We start from the raw sequence: 6,606 nt of genomic DNA, 5'->3' as shown, positions 1-6,606 counted from the left end.
AAAAAAAATTCGTAGTTCTGTTGGTGATGGAAGCCAAAACATCCTGTTATTCGACAACAAAGCCAAGAACTTTATATATTGCTGGTTGATAGGGTATTATTTTAACATTAAGACCAGATTGGTTTCACTGGGGATTGAACTCAGGACCTTCTGCAAGTTAACTCAGGACCTTTTGCGAATTAAGCAGACGTGATGACCACTACACTTTGAAACCTGTGAAATCCTGCAAAGTAATGGCAATTAGAGACGAGTTTTGACCGCCAGGGGAAAAAAAAATAATTCGTAGTTCTGTTGATGATGGAATCTAAAACATCTCATCATTCGGCAACAATGCCAAGAACTTCATATATTGTAGTTTGATAGGTTATTATTTCAACACCAAAAACAGATTGGTTTTACTGGGGATTGAAACCAGGACCTTCCGCATCTTAAGCAGACGTGATGCCCACTACACTATGAAGCCTTATGGAAAGTTACTGAATATTGGCAAGCAGAGTAGAATTGTGACTGACGGGGCCTTTTTATTGCTGAAGGAAAGTATTTTTGGTAATGAAACATATACAATTTTTATTACATATTTTACCAGTTTTATTCCTACATAGGGATATTGCTTAAATTGAAGTTTACATTGAATGTGTTACTTTTTTCTACACAGTTTAGTCATTTGCTTCTGTATTTATGGGAACTATATATTTTAAAGCAAACAGGATTTTTATAATATGGGATTATGTTTTCTGTTAAAATGGTCAATAAAAAAGAAACCCAAAATCGTAGTTCTCTTTGTGATGGAAGCCAACATGTATTATCATTTGGCAACGAAAGCAAGAATTTTATATATTATAGGTTGATAGCAAATTACTTCAACAGCGAAAACGGCTTGTTTTTACTGGGGATTGAACCCAGGACCATCTGCGTGTGAAGCAGACGTGATGACTACTACAATTTAAAACCTGTGAAATCCTGCAAAGAGAAGGCAATTAGAGACGAGTTTTGACCACCAGGGGAAAAAAAAATAATTCGTAGTTCTATTGGTGATGGTAGCCAAAACATCCTGTCATTCGGCAAAAAAGCCAAGAACTTCATATATTGTAGTTGGATAGGGTATTATTTTAACACCAAGAACAGACTGGTTTCACTGGGGATTGAACCCAGGACCTTCTGCGTGTTAAGCAGACGTGATGACCACTACACTATGAAACCTATGAAAACCTGCAAAGTAATGGCAATTAAGACGAGTTTTGACCGCCAGCGGGAAAAAAGAATAATTCTTAGTTCAGTTGGTGATGGAAGCCAAAACATCCTGTTATTCGGCAACAAAGCCAAGAACTTTATTTATTGCTGGTTGATAGGGTATTATTTCATCACCAAGGACAGATGGGTTTCACTGGGGATTGAACTCAGGTCTTTCTGCGTGTAAAGCAGACGTGATTACTAGAGTTGAGCGCGGTTCGTGGTTCGTGGTTCTCCAGTTCTAGGCTCGAGTGATTTTGGGGCATGTTCTAGATCGAACTAGAACTCGAGCTTTTTGCAAAAGCTCGATAGTTCTAGAAACGTTCGAGAACGGTTCTAGCAGCCAAAAAACAGCTAAATCTTAGCTTGGTTTCTGCTGTAATAGTGTAAGTCACTCTGTGAATCAAACTATTATCACATTTCAGTGTATAGTGTGCGTGAACAGCGCCTTCAGATCACTGCTGTTTCTATAATGGCGATCGCCATTTTTTTTTTTTTTTTCTTGTCTTCCTTCCCTAAGCGCGCGCGTCTTGTGGGGCTGGCCAGCATGTCAGCCAATCACAGACACACACACACACCTAAGTGGACTTTGAGGCAGAGAAGCAACGGCATGTGTGATAGGATCTGCATGTCACATGTCCCTGCATTATAAAACCGGACATTTTCTTCACGATCGCCATTATCTGCCTTCTGCGTCTTTGGTGTCAGACATCACTGTCGCAGTTCCGTCCTTTGTCCTATCGCCGATACAGCTGTATGCGCTGCATACACAGCGTTAGACAGCTTAGGGAGAGCACATTCTAGCAGTCCTTTTAAGGGCTCGTACCGGCAGGGTCAGAGAGCCATAGGTGACAGGTCCTGCAAACAGCAACAGCGTCTGTGTAGCCCAGGTCAGGGATTTCCTCCCTGCATTTCACCATTAGGAGGGAATAGAAAGGCAGGCTTCCATTCCTCTACCCAGAGCACCACAATCCTGCCACTGTACCCTCTTGTCCTCTGCACACTCCAACTCATTCTAACTAAGCCATTATACTAGCAAACACTCAGTGTACCTAGTGGCATCCTATCTGTGGCTATTGGACTTTGCTATAGTCCCACTAGTGCAAAGACATTTGCAGAGCACATCTGCCTGCATTGCACACTCCAAGTTTTTTAAACTCAGCCATTATACTAGCAAACACTCTGTACCTAGTGGCATCCTATACGTGGCTATTGGACTTTGCTATAGTCCCACTAGGGCCAAGACATTTGCAGAGCGCATCTGCCTGCGTTGCACACTCCAACAAATTATAACGAAGCCATTATACTAGCAAACACTCAGTGTACCTAGTGGCATCCTATACGTGGCTATTGGACTTTGCTATAGTCCCACTAGTGCAAAGACATTAGCAGAGCACATCTGCCTGCATTGCACACTCCAACTAATTATAACGAAGCCATTATACTAGCAAACACTCAGTGTACCTAGTGGCATCCTATACGTGGCTATTGGACTTTGCTATAGTCCCACTAGTGCAAAGACATTAGCAGAGCACATCTGCCTGCATTGCACACTCCAACTAATTATAACGAAGCCATTATACTAGCAAACACTCAGTGTACCTAGTGGCATCCTATACGTGGCTATTGGACTTTGCTATAGTCCCACTAGTGCCAAGACATTTGCAGAGCGCATCTGCCTGCGTTGCACACTCCAACTAATTATAACGAAGCCATTATACTAGCACACACTCAGTGTACCTAGTGGCATCCTATACGTGGCTATTGGACTTTGCTATAGTCCCACTAGTGCCAAGACATTTGCAGAGCGCATCTGCCTGCGTTGCACACTCCAACTAATTATAACGAAGCCATTATACTAGCACACACTCAGTGTACCTAGTGGCATCCTATACGTGGCTATTGGACTTTGCTATAGTCCCACTAGTGCCAAGACATTTGCAGAGCGCATCTGCCTGCGTTGCACACTACAACAAATTATAACGAAGCCATTATATTAGCAAACACTCAGTGTACCTAGTGGCATCCTATACGTGGCTATTGGACTTTGCTATAGTCCCACTAGTGCCAAGACATTTGCAGAGCGCATCTGCCTACGTTGCACACTCCAACTAATTATAACGAAGCCATTATACTAGCACACACTCAGTGTACCTAGTGGCATCCTATACGTGGCTATTGGACTTTGCTATAGTCCCACTAGTGCCAAGACATTTGCAGAGCGCATCTGCCTGCGTTGCACACTACAACAAATTATAACGAAGCCATTATACTAGCAAACACTCAGTGTACCTAGTGGCATCCTATACGTGGCTATTGGACTTTGCTATAGTCCCACTAGTGCCAAGACATTTGCAGCACGTCTGCCTGCGTTGCACACTCCAATGAATTATAACTAAGTTACATTGTCAGGGATATTTATTCTTTATTATTCTGCTGTTAATAAAGCTAGACCACCACTGCAATCTTCACCACCTCTCAATTTTTACTACCACATTTTCAGTCCACAATCTTGTCGCAATCAACATGAGTGGCAAAATGACAGATGCTGGTGGAAAGGGGAAGAGGCGTGGTGGAAAAGGCAAAAAATGTTTTGTCAGTGGGGAAGGTGGCAAAGCTCCATTATCATCTGCTGAAGATAGACCATCTACTAGCAAAAGTAAGATGTCTACTACTTATTGTGGACAATCCGATGTGCTCCCTTTTTTACGGACACGAACAAGAGGAACAAAGGTAGATGATGGGCAAAAAAGGAAAATGCTTGAATGGATCTCAAGTGGTCCAACAAGTGCCCTCTCAGCCACTTCAAGTACCGCATCCAAAAAACACCATTCCTCTGAGTTGTCATCCCAATCACACTTGATTTCTCCCAGCTCTGAAGTCTCCATCAGCCCTGCACAGTATGGTGGAACTGAGATGGCTGAGTCTGCAGAGCTGTTCAGTCACACTATAGCCTGGGAATCAGAGGTCTGCTCCCAAGCTACAGTGAGTACAGAACAGGAAATGGTCTGCAGTGATGCCCAGAACCTTTGTGACTCAGATTCAGGCCGTGAGGACCAAGTTTCTGAGCATAATGTTGACCCTTTGTCACAAACTGTAACACCTGTGGTTATAGACAATGAGGAACATACTGATGAAGATGAGACGCAGATACCCGATTGGGATGACAACTTAAATATTCGGTCAGGGCAAGAAGAGGCTCGGTCTGAGGGGGAGGGGAGTGCAAACACAACAATTGATGATGACGTTCTAGATCCCACCTACTGTCAACCCCCAGTCAGGCACTCGAGGAGGTCAACAGAGTCGGTGGAGGAGGATGCAACCGACGACGAAGTTACCTTGCGCCTTCCTGGACAGAGTCGGAGCACTGGTAGCACGTCTACAACTGCATACTCAGCCACCACTCTGCCTATGAGCATTATTCGGGGTGGATCAACAGGTCGCATGGCCTCTAAGCCTTGCCTAGCCTGGGCCTTTTTTCACATCGAAAAAGATCGCCCAACTCATGTGATATGTAACATTTGTCATGATTCTGTTAGTAGAGGTCAAAACCTCAGCAGTTTGACAACTTCTTCCATGAATCGTCACATGAATAAATATCATAAGTCCCGGTGGGAAGCTCACCGTGCTGCAATGCCGGCTAGCGGAGCGAACCATCCACCGCCCGCCCCTTCCAGTGCATCCGCGCGCTCTTCATCTTCTAGGACTGTGGGGACAGCTGTCACACCTGTTTTTCCACGCAAAACTTCCACCACTGTAACCGCAACAGGCAGTTTGCTTGTAAGGTCGTCAGTTGGTTTGGAAGGGGAAACAAGTGAGTGTGTACAGCTCTCTCAGACATCGATAGCACCAACGTTGGATGAAGGCAACATCATGTCTCCGCCTGCACTTTCCTCACAAACCTGCATTTTTCCAGGGACACCCTACTCAACACCGTCTACACACAGCAGCCAGATCTCTGTCCCTCAGATGTGGTCAAATAAAAGGCCACTTCCTCCGACCCATGACAAAGCTAAGAGGTTGACTCTATCCCTCTGTAAGCTGTTGGCTACCGAAATGCTGCCTTTCCGCCTAGTGGACACACAGGATTTTAGAGACCTTATGTCTGTCGCTGTGCCCCAGTACCAGATGCCTAGTCGCCACTACTTCTCTAAGAAAGGTGTGCCCGCGCTACACCAGCATGTCGCACACAACATCACCGCTTCCTTGAGAAACTCTGTGTGTGAACGGGTGCATTTCACCACCGATACTTGGACCAGTAAGCATGGACAGGGACGTTACATGTCGCTGACTGGGCACTGGGTAACTATGGTGATAGATGGTGAAGGGTCTGCTGCACAAGTCTTGCCGTCCCCACGACTTGTGTGTCAATCCTCTGTCTGTCCAAGTTCCGCCACAGCTTCTGCATCCTCCACCTCATCTGGGTCCTCCACCTCCGCCCCAAGCCTGCCTGGTCAGGCCACCAGCGTTCTCACTGCGCAGAAGGAATCACGCACGCCTCATTACTATGCTGGCAGCCGAGCGCAACGGCATCAGGCGGTCTTTAGCTTGACATGTCTTGGTAATAAGAGTCACACAGCTGAGGAGTTGTAGTCAGCTCTGCGGTCCGAGTTTAATAAATGGTTGTCTCCACTCAACCTGCAGCCTGGTAAGGCCGTGTGCGACAATGCTGCAAACCTGGGTGCGGCCCTTCGCCTGGGCAAGGTGACACACGTACCTTGTATGGCTCACGTGTTGAACCTTGTCGTGCAGCAATTTTTAACACACTATCCCGGCCTAGATGGCCTTCTGAACAGGGCACGAAAACTGTCTGCTCACTTCCGGCGTTCAAGCGCCGCAGCTGAGCGACTTGCATCGCTCCAGAAGTCTTTCGGCCTGCCGGTTCATCGCCTGAAATGCGATGTGGCGACACGCTGGAATTCAACTCTACACATGTTACAGCGACTGTGGCAGCACCGCAGAGCCCTGGTGCAATACGTCATGACGTATAGCCTGGGCCAACGAGATGCAGAGGTGGGGCAGATCACCCTGATGGAGTGGTCTCAGATCAAGGACCTATGCACCCTTCTGCACAGTTTCGACATGGCGACGAATATGTTTAGCTCTGACAATGCCATTATCAGCATGACGATTCCAGTCATTTACATGCTGGAGCACACGCTAAACACTATTCGGAGTAAGGGGGTGGGACAACATGAAGGGGAGGAACTACAAGAGGATTCATATGTGCAAGGGACAACAACATCACCAAGATCCAGACGTTCATCATCACCAACGCAGCAGGCATGGGACCATGGGGAACAGGGATCGACAAGGGCGCATAGTAGCAGGCGAAATGTTGAGCAAGGTGCAGGAGAACATGAAGAAATGGAGGAC

At 46.1% G+C, this 6,606-nt stretch overlaps 1 non-coding gene across 1 annotated transcript; it reads right to left on the bottom strand.

The window, feature by feature from the left end:
- Positions 1 to 1,127: 1,127 nt before the first annotated feature.
- Positions 1,128 to 1,200, bottom strand: TRNAV-AAC (transfer RNA valine (anticodon AAC)). The gene has a single exon. It is a non-coding gene; the product is annotated as a tRNA-Val (tRNA).
- Positions 1,201 to 6,606: the final 5,406 nt, after the last annotated feature.

The sequence above is a fragment of the Anomaloglossus baeobatrachus genome, chromosome 2 (genome assembly GCF_048569485.1).
Source record: "Anomaloglossus baeobatrachus isolate aAnoBae1 chromosome 2, aAnoBae1.hap1, whole genome shotgun sequence".
Taxonomy (NCBI): Eukaryota; Metazoa; Chordata; class Amphibia; order Anura; family Aromobatidae; genus Anomaloglossus; species Anomaloglossus baeobatrachus.
Note: the sequence above shows the minus strand (reverse complement) of the source record. Positions and strands in the feature narration are given on the sequence as shown.